This window comes from Lathyrus oleraceus, chromosome 3, assembly GCF_024323335.1.
Source record: "Lathyrus oleraceus cultivar Zhongwan6 chromosome 3, CAAS_Psat_ZW6_1.0, whole genome shotgun sequence".
In the NCBI taxonomy this organism is placed as follows: domain Eukaryota; kingdom Viridiplantae; phylum Streptophyta; class Magnoliopsida; order Fabales; family Fabaceae; genus Lathyrus; species Lathyrus oleraceus.
Window position 1 is genome coordinate 164,245,761 of NC_066581.1, and position 22,852 is coordinate 164,268,612.

A 22,852-nucleotide genomic window follows, 5' to 3' on the forward strand; every position below is an offset into this window, starting at 1 on the left:
CTGATGGTCAGACTGAGAGGACGATTCAGTCACTGGAGGATCTTTTGAGGGCTTGTGTTTTGGAAAAGGGAGGTGCTTGGGATTGTTACTTACCTTTGATTGAGTTTACCTACAACAATAGTTTTCATTCGAGCATTGGTATGGCACCGTTTGAAGCTTTGTATGGTAGGAGATGTCGGACGCCTTTATATTGGTATGAGTCCGGTGAGAGTGCTGTGGTTGGACCGGAGATTGTTCAACAGACTACGGAAAAGATTAAGATGATTCAGGAGAAGATGAGAATTACTCAGAGTCGTCAGAAGAGTTATCACGACAAGAGGAGGAAGTCACTTGAGTTTCAAGAGGGAGATCATGTGTTTCTTCGTGTTACTCCGATAACTGGGGTTGGTCGAGCTTTGAAGTCGAAGAAGTTGACACCTCGATTTATTGGTCCTTATCAGATTTTGGAGAGGATAGGGGAAGTAGCCTATCGTATCACTTTACCGCCGTCACTTGCGAATTTGCATGAGGTTTTTCATGTGTCTCAGTTGAGGAGGTACATTCCTGATCCGTCGCATGTGGTCCAAGTAGATGATGTACAGGTGAGAGATAACCTGACTGTTGAAACATCACCTATGAGGATCGAGGATCGAGAGTTGAAGCAGTTGCGGGGTAAAGAGATTTCTTTGGTGAAGGTAGCTTGGGGAGGACCAGCAGGTGGCAATGTGACTTGGGAACTTGAGAGTCAGATAAAGGAGTCTTATCCGGAGTTATTCGCTTGAGGTATGTTTTTGAGGACGAAAACTCTTTTAGTGGGGGAGAGTTGTAACACCCCGATAAAAATAAGATAATTACTTAATTTAAGTTAATATTATATTTATTAATTTAATTAAATAATTGGAATTATTGGATTATTATTATTATTATTATTGGAATAATAATTATTGGAAAATATATATAAGTTGGAAATAAGAAAAAGAGTCCCATTTGGTAAAGAAAGGGTTTCACGTGAAAAGCAGAGAAGCGGCTGAAAAGAGGAAAAGGGCAAAGAGACAGAGCAAGAGGAAGAAGATTGGAGAAGAGAAAAGCTTGAAGCTTAAAGATTCGCCGGATTAACTCAGGTAAGGGGGGTTTATCGTCGTTTAATGGGTATTATGGGTTAACATGTAATGGGTAGTGATAAGCCATTGATTTGACCCTAATTGGGATGTTGAATGCTGAAAAATGGTGTTGGATAAGTTGTGTTAAAGCTGTAATTGACTCTGTAATTGGATGAGTCTTGATTTCCCGAAAGTGTAGCTTTTTACGGAATTGAAATCGGAGGTCCGGAAGTCCTCCAACGGCGGAAAATGCGGAGAATTCTGCATTCTGCTTCGTGTTAGCGCAGGAACAGCTTTCTGTCTTGCGTTAACCGGTTAACCCAGGGTGTTAACCGGTTAACACTGTTAGGAATTGTGAAGTATTGCTGTTTTGCTTACGTTAACCGGTTAACCTAGGGCGTTAACCGGTTAACACTGTTGTGATTTGTGAAAATTGCTGTTCTGTTTGCGTTAACCGGTTAACCCAGGGCGTTAACCGGTTAACACTGTTAAAATTGGCCAGGAAGCGTGTTCTGTCCTGCGTTAACCGGTTAACCCAGGGCGTTAACCGGTTAACACTGTTGGAAATTGGAAAAATTAATATTTTAATGTTGTGAACATAATTGGTGATTGGCCTATATCGGTGTGTGATATAGTAGGGATTATTTCCCGTTGTTTTGAGTAGGATAGGTATTAGTAGAGTGTGCTAATACTGTGATTGAATATTTGGCATGACATGATATGATTATGTGATAAATATGCTGATGATGTGTGAAAATATGCATAATGTTGTGAATGTATATATTATGTATGTAATTGTGGATGGACTGTTTTATGGCTTAGAGTGTGAGCATATGTCCATTGTGGATTGTTGTTGATGTTGCATGCTAGGTGATTTGGCATAGCATAATGTGGCCTTTATGGTGGTAGCTAATTCCCATGGTGAGGAATTAGTGATGTTAGTCATTTTGGACTGTTGTTGATGTTTGCATGCTAGGTGATTAGCGTGCATAGCATGGCCCTTGGGGTGGTAGCTAATTCCCATGGTGAGGAATTAGTGATGTGAGTCACTAGGTCTCAAATGAGTGGGACTAGTGAGCTTGGTAGCCGTACCTGGATTTGGTCGGTGAAGTTGAACTATATGTTCACGAATAGTCGGTACCGCATGCATGGAGTCTCATTGCATAGTGTATGTATGGCGTATAATATGAATGGATCTATTCCAATATTATACGTGTGTTTGTGTTGGCATTGAGCATGAGTATGAATTGTGTTGGTATTGAGTATGATATTTGAGTTGATGTGCCGTTACTGAATGTGTGATATGATTAGGGTGATTAATGTGTTATTTACTTAGCATTACATGATATTTTATAATGCTTTTTATATCGATTGAGGAACTCACCCTTACAACTATTTTTCAGGTAACGAGCAGTGATTGAGTAGAAGCTAGTGCTTGGAGTCTAGTGTAGTCTCCTTAGTGGGTCATGCTCTGATAGATGTAACATCGGGACGGGATGTTTTACCTTGTTGAATAATTTTACATGTAATGTGTTACATGTTTTGCATGATTGATTTGATTTCTATCCGCTGCGTATTGTGCAAATGCTTTATGTTTTGAATTAATAAAAGAGCATGACAGTTATTATGGTGAATGGTGTGAAGTAATTGTGTGACACCCTTAATTGCATATTTACTCTGATTGATATATGTTGTTATTTTAATTAAACTTTTGGGGTATTTTAGAAGGGTGTTACAGTTTTGATCTGATAAAATTCCTCTCATGATCAATTTGTGTTTCTATTTCCCCCTCCCTCTTCATCTTCATCCCTATTGTTCCTTATTCCCTAATGTCTAATTGTTAATTGATTCATCAATGACCTTGTGTCAGATGAATCAATACAAGTATGACTGTGATAGGTCCCTCCCATTTTCTTTTAGTGTGTGGTATATTTTAGGAGTTTGGTTCTTTGTACCAAATCTCTAACATACATTAACACCAATATTCTTATTGCCCGGCCTCAGGTAGTTGTGACTTCTACATAAGTCCAATTACAATTGCTTAACATTGAGCTAAATTTGACCCTCAAGGCATAGCATTCTAGTAAGGGAGATTGTAAGTCTCCAATTCTTCATGGCATTGTGTGAAGACTTGACCTTTTTTCCTTTCATAAGAGCTAGTGGCATACTTGTTGAATTATCCAAGTTGGAGCCCTTCTCATGGATGATATCTTGGTTCAAGGATCCATACTTGTGAATGAATGGTTGAGTGTTCTCCAAAGAATGACTTAATCAATTAAAACTCAACACTAACTTTTGACTAACCATTGACTAACTTTTATTGATTATGCTTTTACTTTCAAGTCATTTACTTTGTGCAATTTTAATTTTCAGTCATTTATCATTCATTGTCATTTACATTTCATATAACTTGTTTATGTTTAAGTCCTTTTTCCCTTTGCTCATTTGAGCCATATCTTGTTATTGTATATATTTGTTTGTGTGTTTTGATTTTGTTTGTGGTCTTAGGACCCTAAAACACCTAATAACAACAACAAAAACCTAAAAAATATTTTGTGGACTATTGGGACTTGATCTTAACTTTTGGACTTAGAATTAGGCCATATTCCCTGTGCTAAAGGACTTGGCCAATGCCAACATCTAAGACTGAGCTATTTTTGACAGTGACTTTCATCTGATGCAAGACTTTGGATCTCTTTCATTCATATACTACCTTGTCTTTGTGCTTAATTGTTATTTTTTTATGGTATATGTCTGATGTTTTGTTCTGAGTTGATCAAGGAATATTTCATCTGATACATTGGAAGACAATGAAGACTTCTAGCTATTGGAATGCTTGCTTGGATGTGGCTATCTTTATTTGATTCCTTTATCTTTATGATGTTTGGATATTTCTCATTGCTTATGCTTATTGCTTGATCAAAGTCCAAAGGAAAATCGGTGTTTATATGACATTCTTGTTTGTTGGATTGCATCCCATTGGTCAGATATTTTCAACTCTTAACTTTTAAATTTATGCTTAGGGTAGTCTCTTCATCTTCTCCCACTTCTTATATTTCAAAATCTCTCTTTCTTTTCAAAAATCCTTCTTTGCTTGTGATTTTAAACTTAGACATGTTTTAACAATTAGAAACTTTGGCCTTATGCCAATAATTTTTAAAAAATCTCTTCTTAATCAAACTTGTAAATAAACTTAACCATATTGACTTCAATTTCAAAAGACAAAAAGAATTAACAACCCCATTCAAACCTTTGGCATTTTGTGCCCTCTTCTTAAATTTTTGTTAAAATCAATTCACCCACTTCTTTGAAATTTTTACCACGAACTACGAGGTTTTAATCCCTCATTTTTATGTTGGTACTTAGGAACAAGACCGAAGGTCTTGTCAAACACACAAAAATATAATCAATGAATTCTTTTCTCATCCCCAAACTCTATTTTCTTCTCAAACATCTTTTATACCAAAACATATGGACACATAAAAAGGGCTTCCTAGGAGTACCTAGGACACTTTGGGTGCTAACACCATCCCTCTGTGTAACCAACCCCCTTATCTGTAATCTCTGGCATTTTATTAGTTTTGATTTGAAAATTTCTTATCTTTGGTTTTGTTCGTACTTTTCCCTTTTTCCTTTAGAAACAATAAAATCGCGGTGACGACTCTGATTTTATTGACATAAAGTTTATCCATAGTTTGATGGTCATGAATTTACCGCTACAGTACATAGGCATACGACCAAAAGTCTTATCAAACACAAAAGTGTAAATAAATGAATTCTTTTATCATCCCCTCATTCTATTTTAAGTCAAACATCTTTTTCAACCAAAACACTTACACACAAAAAGGGTTCCCTAGGAGTACCTAGGACACTTTGGGTGCTAATACCTTCCATCTGTGTAACCAACCCCCTTACCTATAATCTCTGACATTTTATTAGTTTTGATTTGAAAACTTCTTATCTTTGGATTTTGTTTGTACTTTCTCCCTTTTCCTTTGGAAATAATAAAAGTGTGGTGGCGACTCTGGTTTTATTGATGTTGAGTTAACCAATAGCTGAGTGGTCATTAATTTTCTGCTACAGAAAAAATGGCGAGTGTAAGACCCCAATTTTGACCCTAAGATCCCTCATGTAATTCCATCATAAGCATTAGCATTGGGATCATGTCTTGGCATCCTCCTTATCCCTCTTTCATTGGGTTTGTTTTGGGAGAGATCACCAAGCACTTTGTGATTATATCAAACTTGTATTTTATCATTTCACTAACCAAAATACCAAAAATATGTCTTTCCATTTGTCTAACTCTTTTGTAGGTAGGGCATTGATCTCATTTGATTCATCAAGTTCACATCTAGGGTTTGAGACCCTCATGAACAAAGAGCACAACCAAGAATTGATTCAAGAATGGTTATGAACATCATATATGAGTCCTACATGATATATTGATCAAGTTTTCTTCATGAGTTTGAGGGTGATTTGCCTTGGAAACCCTAGTTTTTGACTGGGTATCTTAAGCAACTTCTCCAACAAGCTATCTCACCAATTGATCAAATTTCTCAAGGGACACTTCAATATTCATAATATTGTGCATATATGATCTACCATGAGCCAAGAAAGTCAATATAATTGGAAATTAGCAAGTTGGTTGATGAGGGTTGGCCAGATGAATTCATCTGATCAAAATAGGGTCTCCCTAGACCCTATCTCCTACAATTTTCACCATATGAAAATGATTCCAAGAGAAAAATTACTATAAATGATATTCCAAACAACTTTCATGTTGAGACCTAGAGCTAGTTTTTCTTATAAAATCATTTTCTATGTTGAAACATTATAGGTCATTTTGTCTAAACCCTAATTTGAAAGTCAACTTCCCAAGACCATAACTTGCTCAATTTTTATGAGATGAAAGATTTCCAAGTTGCAAAATAAAATTAAACGTGTCTACTTCAACTTTGATGTTTGGAGTGGGAGATAATTCAACTTTTTCGAGCATGTGATATGAGGCTACATTATAGGTCACTTTTGACCTATACCATTGATCAAGTGATTTTTCTAAACTTCAAAAATGCATATCTCTATCATTTCAAATCTAAATTAAATGAAATTTGTGACCATTTTTAAGGTCTTTGAGATAGCTACAACTTTTATGAAGACACATTTCTCATTTGAAGCTCATAGAAAAAGTTAAGCAAGGTGGAATATTGAGACATATGGCTTGACACTTAGAAAAAATTTGATATGTCAAACATTTCCAAACTTCCACCTCAAATCTCTCCAAGTCCCAAGCTCCAAATGAAAAAGTGTTGAACATGAAAGTTGTTCCTCTTGATCTCACCTTCCCAAAGAGCTCAATTTCATTCATTTTGGACAAGAAATGCATAGGTTGCACATGGCTTAAACAGGGTGACATCACTTGGCAAGGATCAAGCTTCAAACATCAATGTGCATTTTCCTTGCAATACAAGCTTACTTCAGAGCATCTGATATTCAATTATGGACCTCAAACAATGATTTCATGGGCCTATGCACGCCCATACACCATTGCATCACCATTTGCCAAAATTGGAAAGTGAATGTGAGTGTGCAATTATCAACAATTTCAGCTATAAATAGAGCTTCAATTGCTCAGAATTTCACACACAATCGCGCCAACTTTGATCCCCTATTTCAAACCCTCAATTCTCAAAGGATAAGCCTGAAAAATTCTCTTGAATTTGAGGTTGAATCTGCACTATTTTGGAATTCAATTCTCCAGGATTCCATAACTTTTTAACCATTCAATCCTTCTTCTGCAAGCAAGTGGAGTGAGTCCAAGCACAAGCAAGATCAAGATCCATCAAATCCAGACTTACATTGAAGGTATTTTCCAGAAATTTTGAACTCTTTGATTCTCTTAAATTCTTGCTCAATTCTATTGATATTTTGGTTGTCTGAAGTCCTACCAATGTAGGCAAGAAGATTGAGTTGCTTTTAGGCCAAATCGAAGCAACTCAATTCATGTACCTCAAATTTCAATTCCATATATCTCTCGATATACTTGGAATTAGAGTTAATGGAGGTCAGATTCGAGCTCAGTGCCATTTTTTCTTTAAGATCATGTCCTTGTTTTTCTTTTTGGTGATGGTTCATGGTGGACCATTCCGGTGAGATCCACCGGAGAAGATGACCGGAGCTCTAGCTCCAGCGATGAGTTGGCTAGCATCTGAACCACAGGATCCATGTGTTTTAATCTAATCTCGTGCGTCCCTTCTGATTACCAAATTTGCCACGCGCTGACTAAGGTCCATGGTGGATAGCGTGCTAGGGACCATCTGATCTGCCACCATAATTAATGAGGGAGATCTGATGGTCCACGTAATTTAGATTTTCTGAATTTTTATTTTAATTGCACTATTTTCAATAATTCATATTAAATTCAATATTGATCCAAAAAATATGGGACTTTCACCAAAAAAAATCAAATATTTTTCTCTTTCATATTCTGAATTAAAATTATTTTTTGGATCATTATTAATATTTTTCATGAATTAATTGATTTTTCATTTGTTTTTAATTGTTTAAAAATATTTTTTAATGTCCAAAAATTATGAAACTTTTTCTCCAAGGTCCTTTGACCTTGTTTGACCTATGATAAATCTCCTGGCCATTTCTTTGGTGTTTTGATGAGATTTTAGGAATTGGACAAAACATATTTGATTTAAATGCATTATTTTAGTTTTTTTAATAGAATAAATGCCAATTAAATGTTGTTGACCATTTGTAGTAACTTGTATGAGTTTGCTTATTGTTGTTGGGCCTTGGTCAAGGTTGATTTGACTTTGTTAAGTTAATATCATTGGATTTAGGGGATTGATGGAATGTACATTCCATCTCCCAAAATGAATGAATGATATTAATTTGGTAAAAGTCCTTCTTTGAGCAATTTGTGATTTTATTCATCCCCTTCCCACTTCATCTCATTCCTCTTCTTAATTCATTCATTCCATTTAGCCTATGATATCTCAAAGTCCTAATGCTAGTTGATTGAAAATTTGACATGAGAATGGATGAGATTAGGCCACACATTTTACATATTCTTTTTGTGTGTGGTATGTTTTATGAGCATAGTCCATTATACTATGTCTCTAACATGCATTAATACCAAAATTCTATTGCCCGACCTCAAATAATTGTGACTTCTACATAAGTCCAATTACGATTGCTTAACATAGCGCTAAATTTGTGACACAAAAGGCATAAGCATTCTAGTTAGTGAGATTGTAAGTCTCCCCTCTTTCATGGTATTGTGTGGAAACTTGACCTTCTTTCCTTCCTTTGGAAGAAGTTTTTGTTCAAGGATCCATGCTTGTGATAAGTGGGTTGAGTGTTCTCCAAATAATGTCTTGAAAAGCAAAAGCAAAACAAAACTAACTACTAACTACTAACTTTTAATTTCATGCTTTTACGTTAATGCAATTTACTTTTAGCACTTTATTTCATTTACCATTGTTCATATCATTCTAATTGTTTATGTTAATGTAATTTTCACTTTGTCCATTTGGACCATATTGTGTGATATATTTTGTTTGTGTTACTTTGCTTGTGTGTGTGGTCTTTGACCATTAATGCACATAATAATAACAAAAACCCTAAAAAACGTTTGAGTGGACTGTTGGCTTGATCTTGGACAAATGGACTTAGAATCTAGGCAACCTCCATAAGCTAAAAGACTTGGCCAATGCCAACTTGTTGAAGAACCAAGTGCTTGTAATTTGAACTTCATCTGATACATCTTTGAAGACCTTTCTAATATTCATCTGCAATATGATCATGGTGTAGCTGTTATTTTGAACCTGTGACTTGTGGAATTCATCTATTGCATGGGCTATTTTGAAGAAGATCATGGAATGGATAAGCTTGGATGAGGCCATCTTTATTTGATCCCTTGCTCTTCAAGATGATATAATTGTGTGTTTGTGTTGTTTCATTCTAAAAGTCCAAGGGAATTCTGGGTTTCTATTGACATTTTTGTCTATTGGATTGCTACCCACTTGGTCAGATCTTTTCAACTCTAAACTTTGAAATTTTGTGCATAGGGTAGTCTCTTCATCTTCTCCCCATTTCTTTAATTTCAAAATCTCTCCCTCCATTTTCAAAATCTTCTTTGTGTGAACTATTTTTGTTCTAAACTTTGACCATTTTTGCAAAAAGGTAGAAACTTTGGCCTTATGCCATTGCATTTTCAAACTTATTTTATTAAATTAAACTTGTAAATAAACTTAACTATATTTGATTTAAACTTTCAAAAAAGCCAAAAAGAACTAACTCATTCAAATCATTTTAGGCCTTTGTGTCTTTCAAATTTAAATTTTGTTAAAATTAATGCATCCACTTTGAAATTTGTATCATGAACTACGAGGTTTTGATCCCTCATTGTCATGTCGGTACGTAGGCACAAGTCCGAAGGTCTTGTCAAACACAAAAAATATAATTAATGAATTATTTTCTCATCCCCCCATTCTATATGTTTGTAAACATCACTTTGTACAAAATACATATGCACACAAAAAGGACTCCTTAGGAGTACCTAGGACACTTTGGGTGCTAACACCTTCCCTCTGTGTAACCATCCCTCTTACCTGTGATCTCTGACTTTTATTAGTTTTTATTTGAAAACTTCTTAGTTTTTGGGTTTTGTTCATACTTTTTCCCCTTTCCCTTGGAAACAACAAAAGCGCGGTGGCGACTTTTGTTATTTGATCTCTAGCTTGTCAATAGCTTGATGATCATGAATTTCCCGCTACAGAAATTACGTGGCGACTCTGCTGGGGAGTAGTCTCCAATGGGTTTAGCCTACTTTTTGTGTGAATATATTTGTATATATGTATGTGTGATATAATCTGCTTGTTGTGCTTGGTGATCTCTGAGTGGTGAGATAAGTTCTGACCCGAACTCGAGTGCAATTAAGATAGGAGGATGGTATAATCATGTTCGACTTGTATGGAGTAGTCCTTAACAAGTTGGCTTGATATCCATCTGCTCAGTGGAGGCTTCTTTGGATTTGGAAATGTCACACAAGTATTTGTGGTTAGGCATTACTATTTCTAATTGGGTCTGAGAAGTTGAGGACCTTAGAACATTTAATCCGTCTTGGCCTATTTAGGACGTAGTGCGGAAATTGTTCAAGTGAAGACTTGATAACAGTTATTACGCGATACTACACTCAGACGAGTTTCTCTTGAGAATATTATGGGTCGATGAGTCAGTCATCTTAACCTGTAATATCCTATAGATGGAATTAAGACTCTGGGAACTTTTTAGAACATGATCTATAGGTTTTTATCCTTAGTTCACTCCTTTGGGATGGTTCTTACCCAGACTCCATGCTTGTGACTTGCAACAAACCCTTGATTCTTGGTTTATCTAATCAAGTCTTGTCAATATCAATGGAACTTGGGTGTTGATAAGGTGAAAACCATAATCCACCAAAATGGATGATTGATCTTGGCAATGACTTGATTCATCCCTTGACCTTTGTTTGCCTTGTGTGTGATCCCTTATTTGTGATTGTTGCATTCATGCATTCATGTGCATCATAACATTCATCACACGAAAATTTCAAGGAACTAAGGTATCATTTGCAAATATTTTTCAGACCATGGATTGTGGACGAAGGAACACTAAGAAGTACAGTTTCAGATGTCCCAATTTGAAAGAGTTAAGGAAGCTAGCATCTTTTGTATTAGATCCCTTGGACTTTAAACAACATCATGGGAAGCTTCTGTCTATCTTGTCTGCAGATGTAGTTGAAGGACTTTTGAGTGTACAAGTGCAGTTCTATGATCCTCTCTACCGTTGTTTCACTTTCCCAGATTTTCAGCTTGTGCCTACATTGGAGGAGTATTCTCATCTCTTGGGAATACATGTTTCTAGTAGAGTGCCTTTTAGTGGGTCGGAGGAGATTCCCCAATCTAGTATTATTGTTGAAGCCCTTCACTTGAAGAAGTCTGAGATAGAGGCTCATTGGGTGAAGAAGGGAGGATTGTTTGGGTTTCCATCTGTTTTCCTCATCAAGGTAGCTACCACTTTTTCTCAAGCTGGTAGTGTGGATGCTTTTGAAGCTATCTTTGTGTTTCTCATCTATGGATTAGCATTGTTCCCTAACATTGACGGTTTTGTTGATGTTAACGCCATTAGACTTTTCTTGATTGGGAATCATGTGCCTACTTTGTTGGGTGATATGTATTTCTCTTTGCATCTAAGGAATTCTAAGGGTGGTGGAACGATTGTCTGTTGTATTCCTCTTTTGTACAAGTGGTTTATTTCACACTTACCTCAGACACCTGCTTTTGTGGAGAACAAACAATATCTAAGGTGGTCTTAGAGACTTATGTCTCTCACTAATGATGATATAGTTTGGTATGATTTGTCTTTAAGCGGTTTGGATATTATTGATAGTTGCGGAGAATTCTCTAATGTGCCACTCATTAGTACACAAGGAGGAATTAACTACAACCCTGCTTTGGCTCATCGTCAACTTGGGTTCCCTTTGAGAAACAAACCTAATAACATGTTACTAGAAGGTCTTTTCTATCAAGAGGGTAAAGATCCCCAACATTTGAGGCAGAAGACTGTGCATGCTTGGCATAATGTGCATAGGAAAGGAAGATCCTAGCTTGGTCCGCGCAATTGTGTAGCTTTGGAAGCTTACACTCTTTGGGTGAAGAAAAGAGCTATGGAGTTGAAGATGCCTTATCCTTGTGAAAGAACTATGTCTATGGTTGTGGTTGAGCCATTGACTCTCCCTAACCAAGATGTAGAGGAGTTGGAAGACGTACTCGTCAAGATGAAGCAAGAAAAAGATATGTGGGAAGAGCGTTTCCATGCTTTAAGCAAGAAGCATGAAGAGTTACAGTTGGAGTCTAAGGACAAAGATGCACTTATTGAGCTACTTGAAGACCGAGTGACGAAGAGACAGAGAGAGCCAGAGGTTTCATCTTCTAGCATACCTCAGCCTTCTGTTGCTTGGAAGAAGATTGTTGACCAGCTTGTCCTCGAGAAGACTGAGATGAAGGCTTCTTTTGAGACCGAGATCCGCCGCATTCGAAGGAAGTACACGCCTTCATCCAGATCTTCTGACATTGATGTCAGGGATCCTTAGGATGACTAGTCTCCTTTTCTCTTGTATCTTTTTATTTTGGTTTCTGAAAATGTACTCAGTGTAATCCTTCCAATTTATATAAATAAAAAGAGATTCTTTGGTCATATCAAATTGTTGCAATTGCCATTTAAATATTATATATTTGCAAATGATATAGTAAATTCCTTGGAAATAAAAAAGTAATCAAGCATTGCATTTCATGCATCATTTGCATAAGCAGGTTTTTGCCAAGTGTCTGATTGGTGTTTCTTCTGTGCTTTAGCCAAGATGACTCACATGTACAATACCAGAGCCAATCATCTGAGAATTATCGAACATCTAGAGCAAGAAAACAGAGAGTTGAAGGACGAGATCGCTCGACTGACTGCCATGATGGAGTCAGTTCTTGCTGCTCAAAGCCAAGCTTATTCAACACCTGCAACTCCTCCTGCGAGGACTGTCACTTTAGAAGTGGTTACCTCTACCGTGCCTGCTGCCACCGCCCATATCGCGCCGAATATGCCTGCTGGATTCCCGTGGGGAATGCCACCCAACTTTGTGCCAAAAGGTTTTACGCCTACATTTGCTTCTATGCCGGCATCTAGCCTGGTTATGTCCGTTCCACCTCCCGTTATGCACACTTTGCCTCACGTAGAGGATACCATCTATCATTCTGTGCCATCTGAGGGTCCGGATGTTTATGAGAAGATGGATGAAATGAAAGATCAATTTCTTGAGTTGCATAAGGAATTGAAAACGCTGAGAGGTAAAGATCTGTTAGGGAAGAGTGTTGTTGAGTTGTGTTTGGTGCCCAATGTCAAAATCCCGGTGAAATTCAAAGTGCCTGACTTCGAAAAATATAAGGGGAATTCTTGTCTGCTTAGTCATCTAGTGATGTATGCTCGCAAGATGTCAACTCAGACAGATAATGACCAATTTCTTATTCACTACTTCTAGGATATCTTGACTGGTGTTGCACTCCGTTGGTATATGGGGTTGGATAGTGCAAGCATCCGCACTTTCAACGACTTGGGAAAGGCTTTTGTGAAGCAATACAAGTACAATGTGGACATGGCATCGGATAGAGACCAGTTGAGGTCTATGTCTCAGAAGGACAAAGAGACATTCAAAGAGTATGCGCAAAGATGGAGGGAGTTGGCTGCCCAGATCACTCCTCCTTTGGAGGAGAAAGAGATGACAAAGATCTTATTGAAAACCCTGAGTTCATTTTATTATGAACGCATGATCTCTAGTGCTCCCAGTGATTTTACCGAAATGGTAAACATGGGGATGAGACTTGAAGAAGGGGTCTGTGAAGGACGTTTGTCAAGAGATGAGGCGTCAACGAGTAAGAGGTATGGCAGTGGTTTCAGCAAGAAGAAGGACATTGAGACAAATGCAATTTCCAGTCGGAGGCAGAGGAGGCCTTAGATCAGAAGAAATCCACCACCCCGTCAACATCATCATCATCAAGTATCTTCCGTAGTTCTGGTATTTTCTAATCAACAAACATCACCAATTCAACCACAACAACAACATCAACATCAACGTCAACAACAACAACCGCAATAAATAATGAACACCTACAACGACAACAATACCAACAATCATCACCAGAACTTTGAAAGGAAGAAGGTCTCTTTTGACCTGATTCCTATGTCGTATGCGGAGCTGTATCCCTCATTAGTTCTCAAGAACTTGACTCAACCGAGGAACCCACCACAGATCCCATAACCACTTCCTTGGTGGTATAAACCTGAGCTTCGATGTGCTTTTCATCAGGGTGCACCCGGGCATGACATTGAAAACTGTTATCCGTTGAAATATGAGGTTCAAAAGCTTATGAAGAGTGGTATGGTGTCCTTTAAGGACCGCACGCCAAATGTGAAAGCTAACCCTTTTCCCGCTCATGAGAACTCTTCAGTGAATATGGTGGACGGTTCTCCTGGAGAATTCAAGGTTTTTGATGTCTGATTTATCCGAAGATCTTTGGTGCAGATGCATAAAGATGTCTGTTTGGTGAGTGACTGTGAAGATGACCATGATGGTTGTGTTGTTTGTAGCATGAATCCAAGAGGGTGTGATGTGGTGAAAAGGGACATCCAGCGTCTGATGGATGAAGGCATGATCCAGATTGTTCAATCCCGTCATGTAGATGACGACGTCAATGTCATAGTGCCTGTTTTCAAGCAACAAGAGCGGTTGATAATCCAGTATGATAGCAGTAGCAACAAGAATGTCAGTCAAAGATCAGTATCGTTGTTGGTAATACGGTTAGAGGGCCCAAACCCGTATTCATCTGATAAGGTTGTACGTACCAGTACAATGCTACAATGATAGAAAATGGTCAAGAGGTCCCGTCACCTACGACCAGTTCAATGGTGAGCATTGTCGATGTTACGAAGGTGACCCGCAGTGGTCGAGTGTTTGGACCGGTGTTCCCGAAAAATAAAGAGGAAACAATTGTTGGTAAGAAGGTGGAGATACCTAATGTAGATCTGGTTGGTTGTTCAAAAGACAAGTCTGGTGAATCCAGCAACTTGAAAGCCAATGATGATGATGATGATGAGGTACTCCGATTAATAAAATGGAGTGAATTTAATATGGTTGAGAAGCTGCTCCAGACTTCCTCAAAGATTTTTGTGTTGTCTCTGCTTTTGAATTACGAAGCTCATAGAGAAGCACTACAGAGAGTTCTTGAACAGGCATATGTAGAGCACGATGTTACTGTGGATCAGTTTGATCACATTGTGGCTAACATCACTTTGTGTAATAATCTGAGCTTCTGCGATGAAGAACTCCCTGAGGAGGGAAGAAATCATAACCTGGCTTTGCATATTTCAATGAACTGTAAGGAAGATGCTTTGTCAAATGTGCTATCTGACACCAGTTCGTCACTCAATGTGCTTCCGAAGTCAACTTTGCTAAAGCTATCTTACCAAGGAGCTCCCATGAGGTATAGTGGAGTAATTGTCAAAGCCTTCGATGGCTCGCGTAAAACGGTAATTGGTGAAGTGGACCTTCCAGTCAAGATGGGTCCGAGTGATTTTCATATTACTTTTCAAGTAATGGATATCCACCCGGCCTATAGTTGTTTATTAGGAAGGCCATGGATTCATGAGGCAGGGGTTGTTACCTCCACTCTGTACCAGAAGCTCAAATTTGTCAAGAATTGCAAGCTAGTGATAGTTGGAGGAGAGAAGGCACTGTTGGTTAGCCATTTGTCATCTTTCTCGTATGTTGAAGATGAAGATGAGGTTGGAACTCCATTCCAAGCCTTGTATATTGCTGCTGAGAAAAGAATTGGGGCACCTATGTCCTTGTTAAAAGATGCACAAAAGATTGTGGAAGAAGGTCCTGTTGATCCGTGGGGGCACATGGTAGAGGTCTCCGACAACAAAGGCAGAACCGGTTTGGGGTTCCAGAGAGGGTCATCAGCTGTTAGATTTGAAGATATGCAACTTAGCTTCTGTAGTGGAGGGTTCATTCATGACAATGAACAACACTTAGCTGCTGCGCTAGAGCATAACGAAGAGGAAGACTGCACCAACTTTGTAACGCATGGAAGGACATGCAACCATTGGACTGCCGTTGATATTCCTATTATTTTGCATCGATCTAAGTAATTGCTTTTATATTTTTAAAATCCTTCTCCTATGCCTAAGGGAGAAGTGAACATTGTTTGGGCGTTTTAAATTGATCATCAATAAAATTAATTCTATTCATCCATATCTTTGATGTTTATTTTTACTTTTTGCTTTATTATGAAAATGGTAATCACAAAAAACATAAATAAACAATATAATTATTCATCTGCATAATATTTGGTCACAAATTCACTTCTCTAAAATCAAAATATCAAATCATTATGCAGGTTGGTTCCTAACCCTATTGAATACAATGATCCTTCTCCTTCTCCAAATTTCGAATACCCTGTGTTTGAGGCCGAGGAGGAAAGTGATGTAAAAGTAAGTAAAGAATTGTCTCGTCTTCTTGAGCAAGATGAAAAAATTATTCATCTGTTTGAAGAGCAGATTGAGCTAGTCAACTTAGGTTCCGAAGATGATGTGAAAGAAGTCAAGATTGGGTCTCGATTGTGTCCAGATGCTAAGAAGGGGTTAATTTACCTTCTTCAAGAGTATTCAGATGTGTTTTCTTGGTCTTATCAAGACATGCCTGGGTTGGATTCTGAAATTGCGGAGCATAGATTTCCGTTGAAGCCAGAATGCCCGCCAGTCAAGCAGAAGTTGAGAAGAATGCATCCTGATATGACTGTGAAGATCAAAGAGGAAGTTCAGAAGCAGATTGATGTCGGTTTCCTTGTAACTGTTGAGTATCCACAATGGGTGGCCAATATTGTGCCTGTACCGAAGAAAGATGGAAAAGTACGCTTGTGTGTTGACTATAGAGATTTGAATAAAGCCAGTCCGAAAGATGATTTCCCTCTGTCACACATTGATATGTTGGTAGACAATACTGCTAAATTCAAAGTCTTTTCATTCATGGGTGGAATTTCCGAATATAATCAGATCAAGATGGCACCCAAAGATATGGAGAAGACCACATTCATTACACCTTGGGGAATATTCTGTTATAGAGTGATGTCTTTCGGTCTAAAGAATGTTGGTGCAACTTACCAAAGATCAATGACTACTCTTTTTCATGATATGATGCATAAAGAGATTAAAGTTTATGTCGATGACATAATTGCTAAATCGATTGATGAAGAGGAACATGTTGAGCATTTGTTGAAGCTATTCTAGAGTTTGAGGACATATAAACTCCGCTTGAATCCCAATAAGTGTACTTTTGGTGTTCGTTCTGGTAAGTTGTTGGGCTTTATTGTCAGCGAGAAGGGTATTGAAGTTGATCCTGCCAAGGTCAAAGCAATACAAGAGATGCCTGCACCCAAAACTGAGAAGCAAGTCAGAGGTTTTCTCGGCCGCTTGAATTATATTTCCAGATTCATTTCCCACATGACCGCCACATGTGCGCCTATATTCAAGATTCTTCGAAAAGACGAGTCTTGTGATTGGACCGAAGACTGCCAGAAAGCATTTGATAGTATCAAATAATATTTGCTTGAATCTCCTATTTTGTCTCCACCTGTCGAAGGAAGACCGTTGATCATGTATTTGACTGTGCTCGAAGATAGTATGGGTTGTGTTCTTGGTCAGCAAGATGACACTGGAAAGAAAGAATTTGCAATTTACTACCTCAGTAATAAGTTCACCGACTATGAGACTCGGTATTCTATGCTTGAGAAAACTTGTTGCGCATTGGCTTGGGCTGCTAAGCGTCTGCGTCAGTATATGTTGAATCATACCACTTGGTTGATATCCAAAATGGATCCAATCAAGTATATATTTGAGAAGCCTGCTTTAACTGGGAGAATTGCCCGTTGGCAGATGTTGTTATCAGAGTATGATATCGAATACCGATCTCAGAAAGCGATCAAAGGTAGTATCTTGGCTGGCCATTTGTCTCACCAACCAATTGAAGATTACCAGTCAGTGCAGTATGATTTTCCTGATGAAGAGATTTTGTACTTGAAAATGAAAGATTGTGATGAACCATTGCTTGAAGAAGGGCCAAAACCTGGTTCCCGTTGGGGCATGGTATTTGATGGAGTTGTTAATCAATATGGAAAGGGCATTAGGGAAGTGATCATTACTCCTCAAGGCACGCATCTACCATTTACAGCTAGATTGACTTTCAAGTGTACAAACAACATGGCAGAATATGAAGCTTGCTTTATGGGGCTTGAAGAGGCCATGAATATCAGAATCAAGTATTTGGATGTCTTCGGTGATTCCACTTTGGTTGTGAATCAAATCAAAGGAGAATGGGAAACAAATCAACCCGGTTTGATACCATATAGAGATTATGCGAGGAGGATTTCAACTTTCTTTACAAAGGTTGAATTTCATCATATTCCTCGAAATGAGAACCGAATGGCAGATGCTCTTGCAACATTGGCATCAATGATTATAGTGAAGTATTAGAATAAAGTTCCCAATTTATCTGTGATGCGTCTTGATAGGCCAGCTCATGTGTTCACTGTTGAAGAGATCAAAGACGAGAAGCTGTGGTATTACGACATCAAGTGTTTCCTCCAAAGTCAGATTTACTCGCCTGGGGCATCTTTGAAAGATAAGAAGACTTTGAGAAGATTAGCCAGTAATTTCTACTTGAATGGTGATATACTATACAAGAGAAACTTCGACATGGTTTTGCTCAGATGCGTGGATAGACACGAAGCAGACTTGTTGATGACTAAATTGCACGAAGGTTCCTTTGGTACTCATTCCAATGAACATGCAATGGCAAAGAAGATGTTGCGAGCAGGTTACTATTGGTTGACAATGGAATCTGACTGTTGCAAATTTGTAAAGAAGTGACATAAAGTTTATCCATAGTTTGATGGTCATGAATTTACCGCTACAGTACATAGGCATAAGACCAAAAGTCTTATCAAACACAAAAATGTAAATAAATGAATTCTTTTATCATCCCCTCATTCTATTTTAAATCAAACATCTTTTTCAACAAAGACACTTACACACAAAAAGGGTTCCCTAGGAGCACCTAGGACACTTTGGGTGCTAATACCTTCCATCTGTGTAACCAACCCCCTTACCTATAATCTCTGACATTTTATTAGTTTTGATTTGAAAACTTCTTATCTTTGGGTTTTGTTTGTACTTTCTCCCTTTTCCTTTGGAAATAATAAAAGTGTGGTGGCGACTCTGGTTTTATTGATGTTGAGTTAACCAATAGCTCAGTGGTCATGAATTTACTACTACAGAAAAAATGGTGAGTGTAAGACCCCAATTTTGACCATAAGATCCCTCATGTAATTCCATCATAAGCATTAGCATTGGGATCATGTCTTGGCATCCTCCTTATCCCTCTTTCATTGGGTTTGTTTTGGGAGAGATCACCAAGCACTTTGTGATTATATCAAACTTGTATTTTATCATTTCACTAACCAAAATACCAAAAATATGTCTTTCCATTTGTCTAACTCTTTTGTAGGTAGGGCATTGATCTCATTTGATTCATCAAGTTCACATCTAGGGTTTGAGACCCTCATGAACAAAGAGCAACACCAAGAATTGATTCAAGAATGGTTATGAACATCATATATGAGTCCTACATGATATATTGATCAAGTTTTCTTCATGAGTTTGAGGGTGATTTTCCTTGGAAACCCTAGTTTTTGACTGGGTATCTTAAGCAACTTCTCCAACAAGCTATCTCACCAATTGATCAAATTTCTCAAGGGACACTTCAAAATTCATAATATTATGCATATATGATCTACCATGAGCCAAGAAAGTCAATATAATTGGAAATTAGCAAGTTGGTTGATGATGGTTGGCCAGATGAATTCATCTGATCAAAATAGGGTCTCCCTAGATCCTATCTCCTACAATTTTCACCATATGAAAATGATTCCAAGAAAAAAATTACTATAAATGATATTCCAAACAACTTTCATGTTGAGACCTAGAGCTAGTTTTTCTTGTAAAATCATTTTCTATGTTGAAACATTATAGGTCATTTTGTCTAAACCCTAATTTGAAAGTCAACTTCCCAAGACCATAACTTGCTCAATTTTTATGAGATGAAAGATTTCCAAGTTGCAAAATAAAATTAAACGTGTCTACTTCAACTTTGATGTTTGGAGTGGGAGATAATTCAACTTTTTCGAGCATGTGATATGAGGCTACATTATAGGTCACTTTTGACCTATACCATTGATCAAGTGATTTTTCCAAACTTCAAAAATGCATATCTCTATCATTTCAAATCTAAATTAAATGAAATTTGTGACCATTTTTAAGGTCTTTGAGATAGCTACAACTTTTATGAAGACACATTTCTCATTTGAAGCTCATAGAAAAAGTTAAGCAAGGTGGAATATTGAGACATATGGCTTGACACTTAGAAAAAATTTGATATGTCAAACATTTCCAAACTTCCACCTCAAATCTCTCCAAGTTCCAAGTTCCAAATGAAAAAGTGTTGAACATGAAAGTTGTTCCTCTTGATCTCACCTTCCCAAAGAGCTCAATTTCATTCATTTTGGACAAGAAATGCATAGGCTGCACATGGCTTAAACAGGGTGACATCACTTGGCAAGGATCAAGCTTCAAACATCAATGTGCATTTTCCTTGCAATACAAGCTTACTTCAGAGCATCTGATATTCAATTATGGACCTCAAACAATGATTTCATGGGCCTATGCACGCCCATACACCATTGCATCACCATTTGCCAAAATTGGAAAGTGAATGTGAGTGTGCAATTATCAACCATTTCAGCTATAAATAGAGCTTCAATTGCTCAGAATTTCACACACAATCGCGCCAACTTTGATCCCCTATTTCAAACCCTCAATTCTCAAAGGATAAGCCTGAAAAATTCTCTTGAATTTGAGGTTGAATCTGCACTATTTTGGAATTCAATTCTCCAGGATTCCATAACTTTTTAACCATTCAATCCTTCTTCTGCAAGCAAGTGGAGTGAGTCCAAGCACAAGCAAGATCAAGATCCATCAAATCCAGACTTACATTGAAGGTATTTTCCAGAAATTTTGAACTCTTTGATTCTCTTAAATTCTTGCTCAATTCTATTGATATTTTGGTTGTCTGAAGTCCTACCAATGTAGGCAAGAAGATTGAGTTGCTTTTAGGCCAAATCGAAGCAACTCAGTTCATGTACCTCAAAGTTCAATTCCATATATCTCTCGATATACTTGGAATTAGAGTTAATGGAGGTCAGATTCGAGCTCAGTGCCATTTTTTCTTTAAGATCATGTCCTTGTTTTTCTTTTTGGTGATGGTTCATGGTGGACCATTCCGGTGAGGTCCACCGGAGAAGATGACCGGAGCTCTGGCTCCAGCGATGAGTTGGCTAGCATCTGAACCACAGGATCCATGTGTTTTAATCTAATCTCGTGCGTCCCTTCTGATTACCAAATTTGCCACGCGCTGACTAAGGTCCATGGTGGATAGCGTGCTAGGGACCATCTGATCTGCCACCATAATTAATGAGGGAGATCTGATGGTCCACGTAATTTAGATTTTCTGAATTTTTATTTTAATTGCACTATTTTCAATAATTCATATTAAATTCAATATTGATCCAAAAAATATGGGACTTTCACCAAAAAAAATCAAATATTTTTCTCTTTCATATTCTGAATTAAAATTATTTTTTGGATCATTATTAATATTTTTCATTAATTAATTGATTTTTCATTTGTTTTTAATTGTTTAAAAATATTTTTTAATGTCCAAAAATTATGAAATTTTTTCTCCAAGGTCCTTTGACCTTGTTTGACCTATGATAAATCTCATGGCCATTTCTTTGGTGTTTTGATGAGATTTTAGGAATTGGACAAAACATATTTGATTTAAATGCATTATTTTAGTTTTTTTAATTGAATAAATGCCAATTAAATTTTGTTGACCATTTGTAGTAACTTGTATGAGTTTGCTTATTGTTGTTGGGCCTTGGTCAAGGTTGATTTGACTTTGCTAAGTTAATATCATTGGATTTAGGGGATTGATGGAATGTACATTCCATCTCCCAAAATGAATGAATGATATGAATTTGGTAAAAGTCCTTCTTTGAGCAATTTGTGATTTTATTCATCCCCTTCCCACTTCATCTCATTCCTCTTCTTAATTCATTCATTCCATTTAGCCTATGATATCTCAAAGTCCTAATGCTAGTTGATTGAAAATTTGACATGAGAATGGATGAGATTAGGCCACACATTTTGCATATTCTTTTTGTGTGTGGTATGTTTTATGTGCATAGTCCATTATACTATGTCTCTAACATGCATTAATACCAAAATTCTATTGCCCGACCTCAAATAATTGTGACTTCTACATAAGTCCAATTACGATTGCTTAACATAGCGCTAAATTTGTGACACAAAAGGCATAAGCATTCTAGTTAGTGAGATTGTAAGTCTCCCCTCTTTCATGGTATTGTGTGGAAACTTGACCTTCTTTCCTTCCTTTGGAAGAAGTTTTTGTTCAAGGATCCATGCTTGTGATAAGTGGGTTGAGTGTTCTCCAAATAATGTCTTGAAAAGCAAAAGCAAAACAAAACTAACTACTAACTACTAACTTTTAATTTCATGCTTTTACGTTAATGGAATTTACTTTTAGCACTTTATTTCATTTACCATTGTTCATATCATTCTAATTGTTTATGTTAATGTAATTTTCACTTTGTCCATTTGGACCATATTGTGTGATATATTTTGTTTGTGTTACTTTGCTTGTGTGTGTGGTCTTTGACCATTAATGCACATAATAATAACAAAAACCCTAAAAAACGTTTGAGTGGACTGTTGGCTTGATCTTGGACAAATGGACTTAGAATCTAGGCAACCTCCATAAGCTAAAAGACTTGGCCAATGCCAACTTGTTAAAGAACCAAGTGCTTGTAATTTGAACTTCATCTGATACATCTTTGAAGACCTTTCTAATATTCATCTGCAATATGATCATGGTGTAGCTGTTATTTTGAACCTATGACTTGTGGAATTCATCTATTGCATGGGCTATTTTGAAGAAGATCATGGAATGGATAAGCTTGGATGAGGCCATCTTTATTTGATCC